Source organism: Bombina bombina, chromosome 8, assembly GCF_027579735.1.
Source record: "Bombina bombina isolate aBomBom1 chromosome 8, aBomBom1.pri, whole genome shotgun sequence".
Taxonomy (NCBI): Eukaryota; Metazoa; Chordata; class Amphibia; order Anura; family Bombinatoridae; genus Bombina; species Bombina bombina.
The window spans coordinates 127,699,028-127,719,236 of NC_069506.1; positions in this window are offsets into that span (position 1 = coordinate 127,699,028).

A 20,209-nucleotide genomic window follows, 5' to 3' on the forward strand; every position below is an offset into this window, starting at 1 on the left:
TTAGGTTTATTTAAGGGGGGTTTGGGTTAGATTAGGGGTATGTGGGTGGTGGGTTGTAATGTTGGGGGGGGGTATTGTATGTGTTTTTTTTACAGGCAAATGAGCTGAATTCTTTGGGGCATGCCCCGCAAAGGGCCCTGTTCAGGGCTGGTAAGGTAAAAGAGCTTTGAACTTTTTTAATTTAGAATAGGGTAGGGCATTTTTTTATTTTGGGGGTCTTTGTTATTTTATTAGGGGGCTTAGAGTAGGTGTAATTAGTTTAAAATTGTTGTAATATTTTTCTAATGTTTGTAAAAAAAAATTAATTTTTTGTAACTTAGTTCTTTTTTATTTTTTGTACTTTAGTTAGTTTATTTCATTGTATTTATTTGTAGGAATTGTATTTAATTAATTTATTGATAGTGTAGTGTTAGGTTTAATTGTAGATAATTGTAGGTATTGTATTTAATTAATTTATTGATAGTGTAGTGTTAGGTTTAATTGTAGGTAATTGTAGGTATTTTATTTAATTAATTTATTTATAGTGTAGTGTTAGGTTTAATTGTAACTTAGGTTAGGATTTAATATAGGTAATACAGGTAATTTTGTAATTATTTTAACTAGGTAACTATTAAATAGTTATTAACTATTTAATAGCTATTGTACCTGGTTAAAATAATTACAAAGTTGCCTGTAAAATAAATATTGATCCTAAAATAGCTATAATATAATTATAATTTATATTGTAGCTATATTAGGGTTTATTTTACAGGTAAGTATATAAATAGGAATAATTTATTTAATAAGAGTTAATTTATTTCGTTAGATTTAAATTATATTTAACTTAGGGGGGTGTTAGTGTTAGGGTTAGACTTAGCTTTAGGGGTTAATCCATTTATTACAGTAGCGGTGAGATTCGGTCGGCAGATTAGGGGTTAATAATTGAAGTTAGGTGTCGGCGATGTTAGGGAGGGCAGATTAGGGGTTAATACTATTTATTATAGGGTTATTGAGGCGGGAGTGAGGCGGATTAGGGGTTAATAACTTTATTATAGTAGCGGTGAGATCCGCTCGGCAGATTAGGGGTTAATAAGTGTAGGCAGGTGGAGGCGACGTTGAGGAGGGCAGATTAGGGGTTAATAAATATAATATAGGGGTCGGCGGTGTTAGGGGCAGCAGATTAGGGGTACATAGCTATAATGTAGGTGGCGGCGCTTTGCGGTCGGCAGATTAGGGGTTAATTATTGTAGGTAGCTGGCGGTGACGTTGTGGGGGGCAGGTTAGGGGTTAATAAATATAATATAGGGGTCGGCGGGGTTAGGGGCAGCAGATTAGGGGTACATAAGTATAACGTAAGTGGCGGTCGGCAGATTAGGGGTTAAAAAATTTTAATCGAGTGGCGGCGATGTGGGGGGACCTCGGTTTAGGGGTGCATAGGTAGTTTATGGGTGTTAGTGTACTTTAGAGCACAGTAGTTAAGAGCTTTATAAACCGGCGTTAGCCCAGAAAGCTCTTAACTCCTGACTTTTTTCTGCGGCTGGAGTTTTGTCGTTAGATTTCTAACGCTCACTTCAGCCACGACTCTAAATACCGGAGTTAGAAAGATCCCATTGAAAAGATAGGATACGCAATTGACGTAAGGGGATCTGCGGTATGGAAAAGTCGCGGCTGGAAAGTGAGCGTTAGACCCTTTCCTGACTGACTCCAAATACCGGCGGTAGCCTAAAACCAGCGTTAGGAGCCTCTAACGCTGGTTTTGACGGCTACCGCCAAACTCTAAATCTAGGCCAGAGTAAGTGCACAGTTGCAGCAGATCATTTAGATAAATGTGTTATAAATCAGAGAGTAAGTGCACAGTTGCAGAAAATCATTTAGATAAATGTGTTATAAATCACAGAGCAAGTGCACAATTGCAGCAAATCATTTAGATAAATGTGTTATAAATCACAGAGTAAGTGCACAGTTGCAGCAAATCATTTAGATAAATGTGTTATAAATCACAGAATAAGGTTTGGGATCATATGTATATCTCAAACTGTCAGTTTATGGCCCGGTTATAACACAATATATTTAATAATTATTCTTTAAAATAAACCCCAATAAAAATACATATACCAAAACAATAAAATTAATGTAAATTCCTAAGTTCTTTTTTATTAGTTAATATTTATAGACACATTGAAATATATTTATAGGAAGCCAGATATGAACCAATACTATTCACGTTTAAATTATTAAAATATGCTATGCAAAGATCATAAAAGTTTACCTTATTTGTTAACCTTATTCACAATTGAATTTTATTAAAATACTACAGTAAGATATCAGAATCTGAGCTACTAACCTTCAAACAGTACAATCAGTTCTATAGCCTCAATTTATCATATCTAATTCCAATTTAAAAATCAGAAATTGTACATATTTTTGCAAACAACCAACTCCTATGCCAATTTATCTAAGCTGAAACAAATTCTTAGCAGCATTAAAGTAAATTCTAATATATATATATATACAGTATATATATATATATATATATATATATATATATATATATATATATATATATATATGTGGCTGCAACTGTAAATTATTTAGCAAACAAAAGACTAGTTTTAAACTACCCAGGGCTGTGGATATGAGTCTAAAATATAAAGTACCTTTTTTTAACTGCAATTTGTTATGATTACCAAATACTTTTGATTTAAATATCAAAAATTAGAACATTCATACATCACCAGTTTGAGCCAATTTGTAGTTCAATCTTTTCCAAATATTTTCAGATCACTTCATTTGAAGAAAAGTTATTGCATAGATCAAGGTTAGTTTCATTTCCTTGCTTAAGTGATTGTGTTCCCAAGTATGGCCGCCAGTTATCAATCACCTGTGTAAGCAAATCAAAGAAAAACTTTCCTCTCTTGCATTTAGCTTTCCTGTATATAATCATTGGTAATCTTTTTCGGTTATGCCCACAGTAGCTTGTCCCTTCTCATTGGTTCATTTTGGGGAACACTCCCTCATTGGCTCTGTATGTTGTCCTAATAGAAAATTCATTTGGCTGTCATACCATTCAAATCCCCTAGGGGGCAACATATAACCAACAAATACTGTCCCACCATTACTCACTGCTACATTCCAAATATCCTTATAAAAATGATTATTTAAACCATCATAACCTCTTGCATCAATCACTTACAACCTGAATTCCAGACAGGATATCATCATGTCAATTTTCTGATTACTCCAATATCAAACACAGTATGTTTTTAACATCATATTACATCAAAGTAATTCCTATACATTCATCTTATTATATTTTTAAGAGATGCACTTAAAGTTTCATAAACATTTAGTGCATAACCATATGACATGACTTAGGTCATCCCATGCAGGCAATCCTGTATTTATCATCTTTTAGCCCCATCTGGAAGATATATTATATATATTTCAAAAATGGGATTATTACAATTGTTATTTAATCTATTACAAATCTGAATTATATTTCCCATGTCCATATATATATATATATATATATATATATATATATATATATATATATATATATATATATATTTAATACAGTCTGAGGTATGTTTTACTGAAATCTAAATGCAAGTTGTATTTTAAACAGCGAAATTTAAAGTAATAATGCAAGCCATGTGCTTTTGCTGTGTGTTATCCTCCCCCAGACGTATGTCTGAGCTTCGTATATTCAAGCATCAGCAGTTATAATTAGTCTTTGCATCCCATTAAGCTTCAAATGAAAAGTTCCAGACACTGTCTCTGTCACTCTAGGGATTCTTGTAATCCAGGTAATGAGACAGATGTCTTCCCTTTGAAATATTTTAAATGCTATCTCAATTAGGACAAGCGTATCTTATGTCTGATCTAAGACCTGGAATATACCGCCGTTTAAATAGACCAAATGTCTCCTCTAAGATTACTTTGAAAACAATTTCTTTTGATGAATTGGGACACAGGCTTGTGCTGCATTTTGTGTATTCAAAAGAAGTGGGGGATAAATTACACACCGTGAAAACCACTGGATTTTTAGCTACAAAATGAAATATCAGATATCTGATATATCTGTAGCTTATTTCATGTTATTTACAGGTACCCTGACATAATCACATATAAGTGTGTGTGCGCTAGGGCACACATCCATTTGTTGTGTGATGCCCACCAATGTATAAATACTATAGTAATAGAATTTAGAGTATAATTAAAATAAAAGTAAAATGTAAGGAACATTAGTTATTGGAATGCTGCTAGGTCCATATTCATGTTGAGACCGTTTGGATATAATGTGCCCAATTGATATATCCAAAAGGTCTCACGCTGGCGTAGTCTATTGAATCTGTTGTATAAATTTGATGCAGGAATGAATTCAATCGGAGTAATGCATTGTGTTTCAAATTTATATCAACATAATCGGGTTAGTGCACAATAAAATATAGTAATTATGTTATTGAAATATTACATATAAAATATTAAATATATATATATATATATATTGTTAAACCTTGTAAAACATATTGTAAAATGTATAGATATATTCTATTGATTATTTAGAATATTTTACAGCATGTTTAGCCCCTTTACTCAATAGGATGTATATATACGGCATGCGGTAAGAAGCTCATTGTACCATATAATTTATCTATAGGTCCAAGCTGCAGAAAGTTCCAGCAGTCTCAGCTGTAAAGTTACAGCCGAGAGTTGGAGTTCCTGAGCTCAGACATTTGCCTGCTTATGGAACTGGAGCACAATCAATGCTCCGGTACCATATGAGGGCAGATGCCAGATTGTCAGACATTGTGTGTGTCACGTCTAACGATCATCTGCTGGTGCCGGCGTCAGGTGTGGGAAGGAAAGCAGGAAGCGGGTGGGCAGCCCAGTGGTGGAGGCGGAGGGAGTGGGGTGGGCACTACACTGCAGGAAAAAAAAGTAAGGGAGAGGGAGGGATGGGTGGCCCTAGCTAACGATCGCCAGAGGTGGGAACTGGGGGGCCACTACTCTATAAAGAAAAAAAATTATATATATATATATGTATCTACAGGTATTGCCAGTACTAAAGATGTCTGCCATTAGTCGGAGGGTGGGTTAGATAGCTATTTGGGGGGTACACCCATAAGTGGAAATGTCCAAATTGGGCCCAAAGTGTCATTTTTTTATGTGACCACCATTATTTTCCAGCACTGCCTTAACCCTCTTGGGCATGGATTTCACCAGAGCATCACAGGTTGCCACTCGAGTCCTCTTCCACTCCTCCATGACAACATCACGGAGCTGGTGGATGTTAGAGACCTTGCGCTCCCCCACCTTACGTTGAAGGATGCCCCACAGATGCTCAATAGGGTTAAGATCTGGAGACATGCTTGGCCAGTCCATCACATTTACCCTCAGCTTCTTTAGCAAGGCAGTGGTCATCTTAGAGGTGTGTTTAGGGTCATTATCATGTTGGAATACTACCTTGTGGCCCAGTCTCCAAAGGGAAGGGATCATGCTCTGCTTCAGTATGTCACAGTACATGTTCCCTCAATAAACTGTAGCTCCCCAGTGCCGGCAGCACTCATGCAGGCCCAGACCATGACACTCCCACCACCATGCTTGACTGTAGACAAGACACACTTGTCTTTGTACTCCTCACCTGGTTGCCGCCACACACGCTTGACACCATCTGAAACAAATAAGTTTATCTTGGTCTCAGGACATGGTTCCATTAATCCATGTCCTTAGTCTGCTTGTCTTTAGCAAACTGTTTGCAGGCTTTCTTGTGCATCATCTTTAGAAAAGGCTTCCTTCTGGGACAACACCCATGCAGACCAATTTGATGCAGTGTGCGGCGTATGGTCTGAGCACTGACAGGCTGACCCCCCCACCCCTTCAACCTCTGCAGCATTGCTGGCAGCACTCATATGTCTATTTCCCAAAGACAACCTGAAACGGCTGTATGGTCTTGCCCACCGTGCTGCAGCTCATTTTAAGGGTCTTGGCAATCTTCTTGTAGCCTAGGCCATCTTTATGTAGAGCAACAATTCTTTTCTCCAACATTGGTGTGTCCGGTCCACGGCGACATCCTTACTTGTGGGAATATCTCTTCCCCAACAGGAAATGGCAAAGAGTCCCAGCAAAAGCTGGCCATATAGTCCCTCCTAGGCTCCGCCCACCCCAGTCATTCTCTTTGCCGTTGCACAGGCAACATCTCCACGGAGATGGTTAAGAGTATGTGGTGTTTAGTTGTAGTTTTTTTTATTCTACTATCAAGAGTTTGTTATTTTAAAATAGTGCTGGTATGTACTATTTACTCTGAAACAGAAAAAGATGAAGAGTTCTGTTTGTGAGAGGAAGATGATTTTAGCAGCAGTAACTAAAATCGTTTGCGGTTTCCATATAGGACTGTTGAGATGAAGTAACTTCAGTTGGGGGAAACAGCAGACTTTTCTGCTTAAGGTATGACTAGCCATATTTCTAACAAGACTGTGTAATGCTGGAAGGCTGTCATTTTCCCCTCATGGGGACCGGTAAGCCATTTTCTTAGTCTCAAACAGAATAAAGGGCTTAATATGGGCTATAAAACTGGTAGACACTTTTATGGGCAAAATCGATTGCTTTATTTGAGCATTTTATACATGTTTATGTTTGAAATTCACACTTATAAGCTTGGGGAACGTTTTTTAACGTCAGGCACTGAGTTAGACACCTTTCCAGTCAGGAAGGGCCTTCCCAGTTGTAGGCTGAGCCTCATTTTCGCGCCATTACTGCGCAGTTACTTTTGAGAGCAAGACATGCAGATGCATGTGTGTGGATCTGAAAGTAGTTGGAAAGGTTCCTAGAAGGCTTCATTTGGTATCGTATTCCCCCCTGGGTTTGGTAAAGTCGCAGCAAAGGCTGTAGCTGGGACTGTAGAGGGGTTAAAACTGTAACCGGCTCCGGTTTCTTTATTTTAAGGGTTAAAGCTCTGAAATTTGGTGTGCAATACTTTGAATGCTTTAAGACAGTGTGGTGAAAATTTGGTAATTTTTGAACAATTCCTTCATACTTTTTCACTTATTCAGTAATAAAGTGTGCACTGTTTAAAATTTAAAGAGACAGTAACGTTTTTGTTTTAAAACGGTTTTTGTGCTTTATTGACAAGTTTAAGCCTGTTTAACATGTCTGTACCTTCAGATAAGCTATGTTCTATATGTATGAAAGTCAATGTGTCTCCCCCTTCAAAATTGTGTGATAATTGTGCCATACCGTCCAAACAAAGTAAGGACAGTACTGCCACAGATAGTAAAGTTGCCCAAGATGATTCATCAGATGAAGGGAGTAGACATAGTGCTACATCATCTCCTTCTGTGTCTATGCCAGTTTTGCCCACGCAGGAGGCCCCTAGTACTTCTAGCGCGCCAATGCTTATTACTATGCAACAATTGACGGCAGTAATGGATAACTCCATAGCAAATATTTTATCCAAAATGCCTGCATATCAGAGAAACCGCGATTGCTCTGTTTTAAACACTGAAGAGCAGGAGGGCGCTGATGATAATTGCTCTGTCATACCCTCACACCAATCTGAAGGGGCCATGAGGGAGGTTTTGTCAGATGGGGAAATTTCAGATTCAGGAAAAATTTCTCAACAGGCTGAACCTGATGTTGTGACATTTAAATTTAAATTAGAGCATCTCCGCGCACTGCTTAAGGAGGTGTTATCTACTCTGGATGATTGTGACAACCTGGTCATTCCAGAAAAATTATGCAAGATGGACAAGTTCCTAGAGGTTCCGGTGCACCCCAACGCTTTTCCTATACCCAAGCGGGTGGCGGACATAGTGAATAAGGAGTGGGAGAAGCCCGGCATACCTTTTGTCCCCCCTCCTATATTTAAGAAATTATTTCCTATGGTCGACCCCAGAAAGGACTTATGGCAGACAGTCCCTAAGGTCGAGGGGGCAGTTTCTACTCTAAACAAGCGTACTACTATCCCTATCGAGGATAATTGTGCTTTCAAAGATCCTATGGATAAAAAATTGGAGGGTTTGCTTAAAAAGATTTTTGTACAGCAAGGTTACCTCCTGCAACCCATTTTGTGCATTGTTCCTGTCACTACAGCAGCGTGGTTCTGGTTCAAGGAACTAGAAAAGTCGCTCAGTAGAGAGACTCCGTATGAGGAGGTTATGGACAGAGTTCACGCACTCAAGTTTGCTAATTCTTTTATTTTAGATGCCGCTTTGCAATTAGCTAGATTAGCGGCGAAAAATTCAGGGTTTGCAATTGTGGTGCGCAGAGCGCTTTGGCTAAAGTCCTGGTCAGCGGATGTATCTTCCAAGACAAAATTGCTTAATATCCCCTTCAAGGGTAAAACTCTCTTTGGGCCAGAATTGAAAGAGATTATCTCAGACATCACTGGGGGAAAGGGCCACGCCCTCCCACAAGATAGGCCTTTCAAAGCCAAGAATAAGTCTAATTTTCGTTCCTTTCGCAATTTCAGGAATGGACCGGCCTCTAATTCCGCATCCTCTAAACAAGAGGGTAATGCTTCACAAACCAAGCCAGCCTGGAAACCGATGCAAGGCTGGAACAAGGGTAAGCAGGCCAAGAAGCCTGCTGCTGCTAACAAAACAGCATGAAGGAGTAGCCCCCGATCCAGGACCGGATCTAGTAGGGGCAGACACTCTCTCTTTGCTCAGGCTTGGGCAAGAGATGTTCAGGATCCCTGGGCACTAGAAATAGTCTCTCAGGGTTATCTTCTGGAATTCAAGGAACTACCCCCAAGGGGAAGGTTCCACATGTCTCACTTATCCTCAAATCAAATAAAGAGACAGGCATTCTTACATTGTGTAGAAGACCTGTTAAAAATAGGAGTGATACACCCAGTTCCAATGGCGGAACAGGGAATGGGATTTTACTCAAATCTGTTTGTAGTTCCCAAAAAAGAAGGAACTTTCAGACCAATTCTGGATTTAAAGATCCTAAACAAATTTCTCAGGGTTCCATCGTTCAAAATGGAAACCATTCGAACGATTCTACCTACAATCCAGGAAGGTCAATTTATGACTACCGTGGATCTAAAGGATGCGTATCTACATATTCCTATCCACAAGGATCATCATCAGTTCCTAAGGTTCACCTTTCTGGACAAACATTACCAGTTTGTGGCCCTCCCATTCGGGTTAGCCACTGCTCCAAGGATTTTCACAAAGGTACTCGGGTCCCTTGTAGCGGTCCTAAGACCAAGGGGCATTGCAGTAGTACCTTACTTGGACAACATTCTGATACAAGAGTCGTCTCTCTCAAAGGCAAAGGCTCACACAGACATCGTTCTGGCCTTTCTCAGATCTCACGGATGGAAGGTGAACATAGAAAAAAGTTCCCTGTCTCCGTCGACAAGAGTTCCTTTCTTGGGAACAATAATAGATTCTTTAGAAATGAGGACTTTCCTGACAGAAGTAAGAAAGTCAAAACTTCAAAACGCTTGTCAAGTTCTTCATTCTATTCCACGTCCTTCCGTAGCTCAGTGCATGGAATTGGTAGGGTTGATGGTTGCAGCAATGGACATAGTTCCTTTTGCGCGAATTCATCTAAGACCATTACAACTGTGCATGCTGAAACAGTGGAATGGGGACTATACAGACTTGTCTCCAGTGATTCAAGTAGATCAGAAGACCAGAGACTCACTCCGTTGGTGGCTAACCCTGGACCACCTGTCCTAGGGAATGAGCTTCCACAGACCAGAGTGGGTCATCGTCACGACCGACGCCAGTCTAGCAGGCTGGGGCGCGGTCTGGGAATCCCTGAAAGCTCAGGGACTATGGTCTCGGGAAGAGTCTCTTCTCCCGATAAACATTCTGGAACTGAGAGCGATATTCAATGCTCTCAGGGCTTGGCCTCAACTAGCAAAGGCCAGATTCATAAGATTCCAATCAGACAACATGACGACTGTTGCTTATATCAATCATCAGGGGGGAACAAGGAGTTCCCTGGCGATGAGAGAAGTGACCAAAATAATAGTATGGGCGGAGGATCACTCCTGCCACCTATCTGCGATCCACATCCCAGGAGTGGAAAACTGGGAAGCGGATTATCTGAGTCGTCAGACATTCCATCCGGGGGAGTGGGAACTTCACCCGGAGATCTTTGCCCAATTAACTCAATTATGGGGCATTCCAGACATGGATCTGATGGCGTCTCGTCAGAACTTCAAGGTTCCTTGCTACGGGTCCAGATCCAGGGATCCCAAGGCGACTCTAGTGGATGCACTAGTAGCGCCTTGGACCTTCAACCTAGCCTATGTGTTTCCACCGTTTCCTCTCATTCCCAGGCTGGTAGCCAGGATCAAGCAGGAGAGGGCCTCGGTGATCTTGATAGCTCCTGCGTGGCCACGCAGGACTTGGTATGCAGACCTGGTGAATATGTCATCGGTTCCACCATGGAAGCTACCTTTGAGACAGGATCTTCTTGTACAGGGTCCATTCGAACATCCAAATCTGGTCTCCCTCCAGCTGACAGCTTGGAAATTGAACGCTTGATTCTATCAAAGCGTGGGTTTTCAGATTCTGTGATAGATACTCTGGTTCAAGCCAGAAAACCGGTAACTAGAAATATTTACCATAAAATATGGAAAAAATATATCTGCTGGTGTGAATCCAAGGGATTCTTATGGAATAAGATCAAAATTCCTAAGATCCTTTCCTTTCTACAAGAAGGTTTGGATAAAGGATTATCAGCGAGTTCTCTAAAGGGACAGATTTCTGCTTTATCTGTCTTGTTACACAAACGACTGGCATTTGTTCAGGCTCTGGTTAGGATCAAGCCTGTTTACAGACCTTTGACTCCTCCCTGGAGTTTAAATCTAGTTCTTTCAGTTCTCCAAGGGGTTCCGTTTGAACCTTTACATTCCATAGATATTAAGTTGTTATCTTGGAAAGTTTTGTTTTTGGTTGCTATTTCTTCTGCTAGAAGAGTTTCTGAGTTATCTGCTCTGCAGTGTTCTCCGCCCTATCTGGTGTTCCATTCAGATAAGGTTGTTTTGCGTACTAAGCCTGGTTTTCTTCCAAAGGTTGTTTCCAACAAAAATATTAACCAGGAGATAGTTGTACCTTCTTTGTGTCCGAATCCAGTTTCAAAGAAGGAACGTTTGTTACACAATTTAGACGTAGTCCGTGCTCTAAAATTCTATTTAGAAGCTACAAAAGAGTTCAGACAAACATCTTCTCTGTTTGTCGTCTATTCTGGTAAAAGGAGAGGTCAAAAAGCGACTTCTACCTCTCTTTCCTTTTGGCTTAAAAGCATCATCCGATTGGCTTACGAGACTGCCGGACGGCAGCCTCCTGAAAGAATCACAGCTCACTCTACTAGGGCTGTGGCTTCCACATGGGCCTTCAAGAACAAGGCTTCTGTTGATCAGATATGTAAGGCAGCGACTTGGTCTTCACTGCACACTTTTTCCAAATTTTACAAATTTGATACTTTTGCTTCTTCGGAGGCTATTTTTGGGAGAAAGGTTTTGCAAGCCGTGGTGCCTTCCGTTTAGGTAACCTGATTTGCTCCCTCCCTTCATCCATGTCCTAAAGCTTTGGTATTGGTTCCCACAAGTAAGGATGTCGCCGTGGACCGGACACACCAATGTTGGAGAAAACAGAATTTATGCTTACCTGATAAATTACTTTCTCCAATGGTGTGTCCGGTCCACGGCCCGCCCTGGTTTTTTAATCAGGATTGATGAATTATTTTCTCTAACTACAGTCACCATGGCACCCTATAGTTTCTCCTGTTTTTTCCTCCTGTCCGTCGGTCGAATGACTGGGGTGGGCGGAGCATAGGAGGGACTATATGGCCAGCTTTTGCTGGGACTCTTTGCCATTTCCTGTTGGGGAAGAGATATTCCCACAAGTAAGGATGTCGCCGTGGACTGGACACACCGTTGGAGAAAGTAATTTATCAGGTAAGCATAAATTCTGTTTTTTTTCAGATCCTCAGAAAGTTTGCCATGAGGTGCCATGTTGAACTAATGGCTGTGTGTTGAGTTATTTTGAGGGGACAACAATTTTACACACATATATATATATAAATATATATATATATATATATATATATATATATATATATATATATATATATATATATATAGCAGTCCAAGAAGAACTCTGCACTCACTTAATCAATCCAGCAACCGCCTGGGGTGCATCCAAAAACAAGCATAAATCCAGAGAAAAGAGCACTCACCGGGTCTTTAAATATAAGAATCAGTAATTCTTTATTTTACCATAAGGTGACATTTCAGGGACTTCAACCCTGTCCTCAGACCATAAAAACATGTGGTTATCTTATATACCATAATTCCTCACCAACAGGGACTCACGGCTATTCAAAAACAGCTTAACCGCTATCCCTACGTGGGTCCTCCTGTGGAATTGATTCTTGAACTTTTGGAACTATGCCTCACCAGAAATTATTTCGAATTTGAAAGGGCATTCTTTTTACAGATAATGGGGACGACGATGGGGTCGAATATGGCCCCATCGTACGCCAATCTTTATATGGCGGAAATTGACGAAAGGGACACTGACCTCTTTAAACACCATCACATTATGTATTTTAAAAGATACATAGACGATCTGCTTCTCCTGTGGACAGGCACTGAATTAGAACTCAACAATTGGTTTCAAGATCTCAATGCAGTTGTGCCCAATTTACAGTTTAAGATTTCTTACAGTCCTTGCACGGTCGATTTCCTAGACCTAAGAATATTCCTAGAAGATGGAAGGATTCACACAACTTTGTTTAGGAAGGAAACAGACCGCAACTCCCTGTTGCAGGCTACTAGCTGTCATTCACCATCTTTAAAAAATGCCCTCCCAATCTCACAATTTAAAAGGGTAATACGAAATAATAGTAGACAAGGCTATGCCCAACAGCAGTTGAATGAGATGATAATGAGATTCCTCCAAAAGGGTTATTGAGGCAAACGGATAGACCAACAGTTTCAGAGATTTGAGACGACGGACCAAGATACAGCTTTACAATCTAGGTCCACACAAGAAAATTCCAACAGAATGATCTTCACTACAACCTATACCTTTGATAAACGAGAACTTCAGCAATTAATAAAGAAGAATTGGAACATCCTGGAAACTGACAAGACTTTACCATTCCACGGAACCTCATATCCACAAGTGGGATTTAGGAGATCTAGATCCTTACATGACATCTTGGTAAAGGTGGATCCGATCCAGAGTTATGCTACTACCACTTGGTTACAGACTGCCAAACCTGGCTGTTACAAATGTGCTGGGTGCACTACATGTAATGGCCTGTTGAATGCTAAGTTCTTCACCCATCCAAGAACTAATCAGAGATATACAATCCGACATAGGGTAACCTGCACGACAACATATATTGTATATTTGTTGCATTGTCCGTGTGGGTTATTCTATGTTGGTAAAACCATAGATGATCTCTGCACCCGTATGGCCAACCATCGTGCTACCATTAGAGCTGCCATAAATAAAAGGGGTTCTGATAAACCTATAGCTCGGCATTTTGCACTTTTTGGCCATATGGTAGCCGATTTACGTTATGTGATTATAGATCACATTCCGCCCATGGTGAGAGGAGGAGATGGGGCAAATTGTTGCTACAGTGCGAGTCCAGATGGATCTTCAACCTGGACACTATTGTGCCCGGTGGGTTGAATACCCACCTGGACTGGCACTGTTTTCTCTAGTAGCATAGATTTTGAATATGTACAGTGTCTAAATTGACTGATAAATTGCCTTGTCTTGCTGTTATATAGTATACACTGTTCATATATATATATATATATATAGAGCATTAGGTTGTAATACTGCAATATAATTTACAGTATAATTTACAGTCTTATTTCCTATTAATTGCGTTAGTGATAATCGGATTACCATTGCCAGTAAGAATGTATATAATTTAGGAATATAGACTAGTTATATGCCAGTTATATATATTAACTGACACTCTCCATATTGTATTGCACTTAGAATATTGATTTGTGGTGTTTTTTCAGTTACGCCGTGTCCGGTTGCCATAACGTCAGACTGAGTATGCGCATTAGTGCGGTCAGGACGCCGGTTGACTTCTGGTTCTGCGGCGTGGGTAGTTGGTGTTGGGTATTTAAGGAGCAAGGTATGTATACATGTTTTTATGGTCTGAGGACGGGGTTGAAGTCCCCGAAATGTCACCTTATGGTAAAATAAAGAATTACTGATTCTTACATTTAAAGACCCGGTGAGTGCTCTTTTCTCTGGATTTATATATCCCGGGATCCACATCTGGATGCTGGATAGAGTTGCCAACAAGCCAGTATTTTACCAACAAGGTCAGTATTTTTAAGGTTCTGGCCAATATAGATATTCAAAAATAAATAGACATAAAGGACCTGTCATGCTGAAACTTCTATGTGTTTTGTAATATAATTATGAACAAATAACCATTTAGCAGCTTTAGTTTCTGTGTTATGCTGTGTAATATTTTATGCAAATATGCTAATGAGCAAAGCCGGTAAAATTTTTTTTCATAAAAGGTGGCAACCCTTATGCTGGAAACCATGAATACACTAAATCCAGGGATACCTTAGCATTCGCAGGGCCCTAAGCAAGACTTCACTAGATGGGGGCTTTTTGTGGTTGTGGGATTGCACTTGTAAAAAGTAGAAAGGAAAAAGTTTTCATGCAAGCGTATTCCTGACACGCACAAAAAAATTATCGCGACCGTGTTAACTTCTCTGATAGACTTCAATGGAGAGCAAAAACTTACCATACTTGAGTGCTAACCGACTGTGTATATTTAAGACAGAGCACTAAACCACAACATCAAATATGAATATTTCACATTCCAATGTTCTTAAAAAAATTAATAAAAATTAAATATTATTAACCCCTTCACCAATAGGAATTTTAGAGAAGAACTTGCCCATAATACCGGAGAAAGTTCAGCATTTTTGCTATTACTTAATTTAAACAGAAATAGAGTTTTGTTTTTTACCTGTCAAAAATATATATATATTTTAAGTAAACAACCCATTCTGCCCATTAGAGAATTTGAGACACCTCCATTATTGCCAGGGAACTGTGAGTTCCCCCCTGATGGTTGACATAAGCTACTGCTGTAACATTGTCTGTTTGGAAACAGAGATGAGACTCTCTTTTCAACAGAGGCCAAGCTTGAAGAGCCCTGAAAATTACACGCAATTCTAGAACATTGATTGGTAACCTCACCTCCCGAGGATCCCAAACTACTCATACTGTCAGCAACTCCCAAACAGCTCCCCAGCCTGAGGGACTTGCATCTGTCGTGATCACAGCCCAAGTAAGAGACGGACTTGTACTGGGATCAAAAAATATCCTTTGAGACAGCTGAGTATAACCTCTGCACCAGTGACGCAGCAAAGCCGAAGAGGCTTCATGTGAAAACAAGCAAATGAAATTGCCTCTGAGGCTGCAAACATAAAACCTAGTACCTCCATACAGAGAGCAACCAAGGGAAACGAGAGAGACTGAAGGTTAAGACAAGCTGACACCAATTTTAACCTTCTTTGCTCTGTTATAGAAAGACTCATGGATACAGAATCTTTTTGAAAACCCCAAAAAGTTACCTTTGTCTGAGGAACCAAAGAACTTTTTGGAAAATTGGTCCTCCAACCATGCTGTGAAAGAAACAACAAAAGTTGGTTGATGTTAGATTCTGCTAAAGGAAAAGATGGAGCTAGAACCAAAATAATGTCTTCCAGGTATGGAAACACTGCTATACCCTGAGACCACAAAAAGGGCACTCATGACTAGTGATGTCGCGAACCTAAAATTTTCGGTTCGCGAACCGCGGACTCGAACTTCCGGTATTGTTCGCGAATGCGCGAACCGCGCGAACCGCCATTGAATTCAATAGGCAGGCGAACTTTAAAACCTACAAGGACTCTTTCTGGCCACAATAGTGATGGAAAAGTTGTTTCAAGGGTACTAACACCTGGACTGTTGCATGCTGGAGGGGGATCCCTGGCAAAACTCCCATGGAAAATTACATAGTTTATGCAGAGTCTGCTTTTAAGCCATAATGGGTCTAAATCAACTAACATTCCCAAAGTGGCTGTCTCAAAACATCCCGGACAGAAGATAGATTGATAGTGATAGATAGGATAGATAGATATACATAGATTGATAGTTAGATAGAATCGATAGAAGAGAAATAGATAGATTTGTTAGATATATAATTACCCTAATAAATTCTATTAATCAAACATGCGTTCTTGGACCCAACTAGCTTGTGTCAATTAGTACTTTTCTTAGCACTTTAATCCCTGTTCCCCCCCCTCCTATTGGGGGAGTTCTATATGGCCTGCCAGATTACCCTGAAAAATTATAATAATAAGACATGTGGTCTGCTACCTATTTTAACGAGGTTGTGTTTTAAGTACTACCATTCTTAGCACTTTAATCTCTGTAACTCCCCCTATTTGGTGAGGTCTATACGGCCTGGATGATTACCCATACAAAATATAATAATAAGACATCTGCTCTTGGTCTGCGACCCATGGTAACTATGTTGTGTTAATTAGTAATGTCCTTCGCATTTTAATAGCTGTTACTCATACTCACCCTATCGGTGGAGGTCTATATGGCCTGCATGATTACCCTTACAAAATATAACAACCAAACATATGCTCTGGGACCCATGGTAAGTAGGTTGTGTTAAGTAGTACTGTTCTTTACATTTTCATATCTGTTACAACACCAAATGGTGGCAGGTCTATCTGGCCTTCATGATTAGCTGCACCCAAACCCAAAAAAAAGCTGAGTGGTCTTAGACTAACACCCATGGCTAACTCGGTTGTTTCAATTAGTACTATTCTTAGCACTTTCATCCCTGTTACGGGCGGTCTACATGGCCATCATGATTAGCCGAACAAAATACTACAATCCAACCTTTGCTCAGTCTTCATAGGCCCTTCATTGTCTGTATTTTGATAGTACAGTTCTTATTATTTTTATAGCTGATACAACACCGAATGGTGGCAGCTCTATATGGCCTGCATGATTAGCCGCACCCAATACAAAAATAAATCCAAGCGGTCTTGGATTAACACCCATGGCTAACTCTGTTGTTTCAAGTAGTACTATTCTTAGCACTTTCATCTTATCATCCCTGTTACTTCCAGGACTCTCGGTGGTGGTCTACATGGCCATCATGATTAGCCTAACCAAATACTACAATCCAACCTTGGCTCAGTCTTCCTAAGGCCCTTCATTGGCTGTATTTTGGTAGTACTGTTCTTATTAGTTTAATAGCTGATACGACACCGAATGGTGAGAAATATGATTGCTGACAACAATTGGCTAGGTGGGCCTGGATCACAGCAGGCTGCAAGGCAGGAGGAAAGTGCTATTCAATGGCACCAGCAAACTGAGGATTCAAATCACAGCAACTATTACCAAAAATTTTTAATTTTTAATTATTAGAATACTGTCACAACAAATATGATTGGTGTAAATATTTTTTAAGTAGGCCTGGCACACAGGCTTGGAAGGCTGTAGAAAAGTGCAATTCAAAGGCACAAGCAAACTGAGGATTAAGATCATCAACAATCAAGATTTTTTTAATTTTAATTAGTAACTATACTGTGACAAAAAATTAGGATTGGTGTAAATAGTTGGCAAGACGACCTGGCACAAAAGGATGGCAGGCAGGAGGTAGATGCAATTCAAGGACACTAGGAGACTGATTACTGACAGTCTAAACAGTGATGATTGACAATTTTTGCAATACTGTTAACAGAAATATGATTGCTGACAACAGTTGGCTAGGTGGGCCTGGCTCACAGCAGGCTGCAAGGCAGGAGGAAAGTGCTATTCAATGGCACCAGCAAAATGAGGATTCAAATCACAGCAACTATTATCAAAAATTTTAATTTTTAATTATTAGAATACTGTCACAACAAATATGATTGGTGTAAATAATTTTTAAGTAGGCCTGGCACACAGGCTTGGAAGGCTGTAGAAAAGTGCAATTCAAAGGCACGAGCAAACTGAGGATTAAGATCAACACTAAAAAATTTTTTTATTTAAATTAATAACTATACTGTCTGACTGTGACAACAATTATGATTGGTGTAAATAGTTGGCTAGACGGCCTGGCACAAAAGGCTGGCAGTGGCAGGCAGGAGGTAAATGAAATTCAATGGCACTAGGAGACTGAATATTTGCAGTCCAAAAAATTATGATGTTTTTTTTTTTTATTACTGTTACAAGAATTGTGATTGGTGCCACTAATTGGCTACTTGGGCCTGGCAGACAGGCTGGCAGATATGAGTCGTGGATGGTAGGTAGGGCAGCAATTTAACACACTATGCTGTGTAAGTGACAAAAACACAGGACTGATAGAAAATTAAGTTACATTACACTAGCAAAATATTTGAAAATTTTAGATTTTAATATTAAAATTATGTTAAGAAGTGCAATGCACATATGACTCTATGAGTGGTCGCACTGGCTGGCTGCTACGTAGGGCAGCAATTATAACAACAGTATGCTGTGTAAGTCAGATAGACAGTTAGACACAGGCCGGATAGAAAATACAATTAGATTACACTAGCATAATGATTTAAAGACTTTTTTTTGGAAATTTTAAGAAAAAGGTTAAGCACATACATATGAGTCGTGGCTGATAGCCTTGGAAGGGCAGCTATTAAAAACAGTAGGCTCTGTATGCCGGATACACACACGCCTGATAGAAAATACTATTAGATTTTTTTTTGGGGGGGGAAATTAAAAAAAGGTTAAACACATATGAGTCGTGGCTCATAGACTAGGGAGGGCAGCAAGTAAACACAGTAGGCTCTCTATGTCAGCAAAACACACAGGCCGGATAGAAAATTATATTAGATTACACTAGCAAACATATTTAAACTTTTTTTTTTTTATATTAAAATTAAGGTGAAAGAAAAATAGATATGAGTGCTGGGTGGCTGCTTGGCACAGACCAATTAACCAAAAGACTGAAAAAAAAGAGGTATATTAATTCTGAGTGAGCCTGACAGACACAGGCATGATAGTAAATGTAATTAGATTACACTAGCAAAATTTTTTTATTTTTTTTTAATTTAAAATAATGTTATAAACGGATATTAACACTGGTGGCTGCTGGCTGGCACAGAGCAATGAACCAGAGTATATGCTGTGTGACACTGGCCTAATAGAAAATGAAAAAAAATTACACTAGAAAAATAATTATATTTTTGGGTTAGTTAAATTTAAACTAATGTTGTTAGGGAGATATCAGTGGTGGCAGTAGTCACAGCATATGCTGTGAGCCTTAAACACACAGCTGAAAGCCAGGCAAATGCTACTAAAAAAAAAAGAAAAAAAAAAAAAAAACGGCACGAAATATAGCCCTAAAAGGGCTTTTTGGGGTGCTGTGCTTGCAGCAGAGATGAGTGGAGTCCTTCTGGACTGTAAGTACACTAGCCTAGCTATGTTTTTCCTATTAATGTCAGGAGCAAAAACACAACACGTCCTCTCATTAAAAAAGCAAGGTCGTTATGAGTCTAAAATGGCGGATTCCGAGTAGCTGGGAGTGTCTGTGAGGGAGTGTCTGATGTTGATTGGCTCTAATGTGTCAGGCGGCTGTGACATAAAGGGTCAAAGTTTCCACAATGATGACACATAGGGGCGGATCGAACATCGCCATGTGTTCGCCCACAAACGCGAACGCGAACAAGCTATGTTCGCTGTGAACCGTTCGCGGGCGAACAGTTCGGGACTTCACTACTCATGACCTTTGTGAATATTCTTGGAGCAGTAGCCAGATCAAATGGAAGAGCAACAAACTGAAAATGCCTGCCCATTAAGACAAACCTCAGAAACTGGAAATTTTCTTTGTGAATAAAAACAAGAAGTTAAGCATCCTTTAAATCTATTGTGGACATAAACTGACTTTGCTGAACAAAAGGCAGAAATAGTAAGAATAGTTTCCTTTCTGAAACATAGAATCCTTACAAACCTTTTCAGAGCCTTCAAATCTAGAACTGATCTGAAAGTACCTTCCTTCTTAAGAACAATGAAAAGATTTGATTAAAACCCCATCCCCTGTCCCTGCAAAGGAACTGGAAGAATAATTCCCACAGCTTCCAGATCTGAGACAGACTGGAAAAAATCTTGAGCTTTTACTGGATTCCTTGGAACATTGGACAGAAAAAAACTCCCTCTGGGAGGCCTTGTTCTGAATC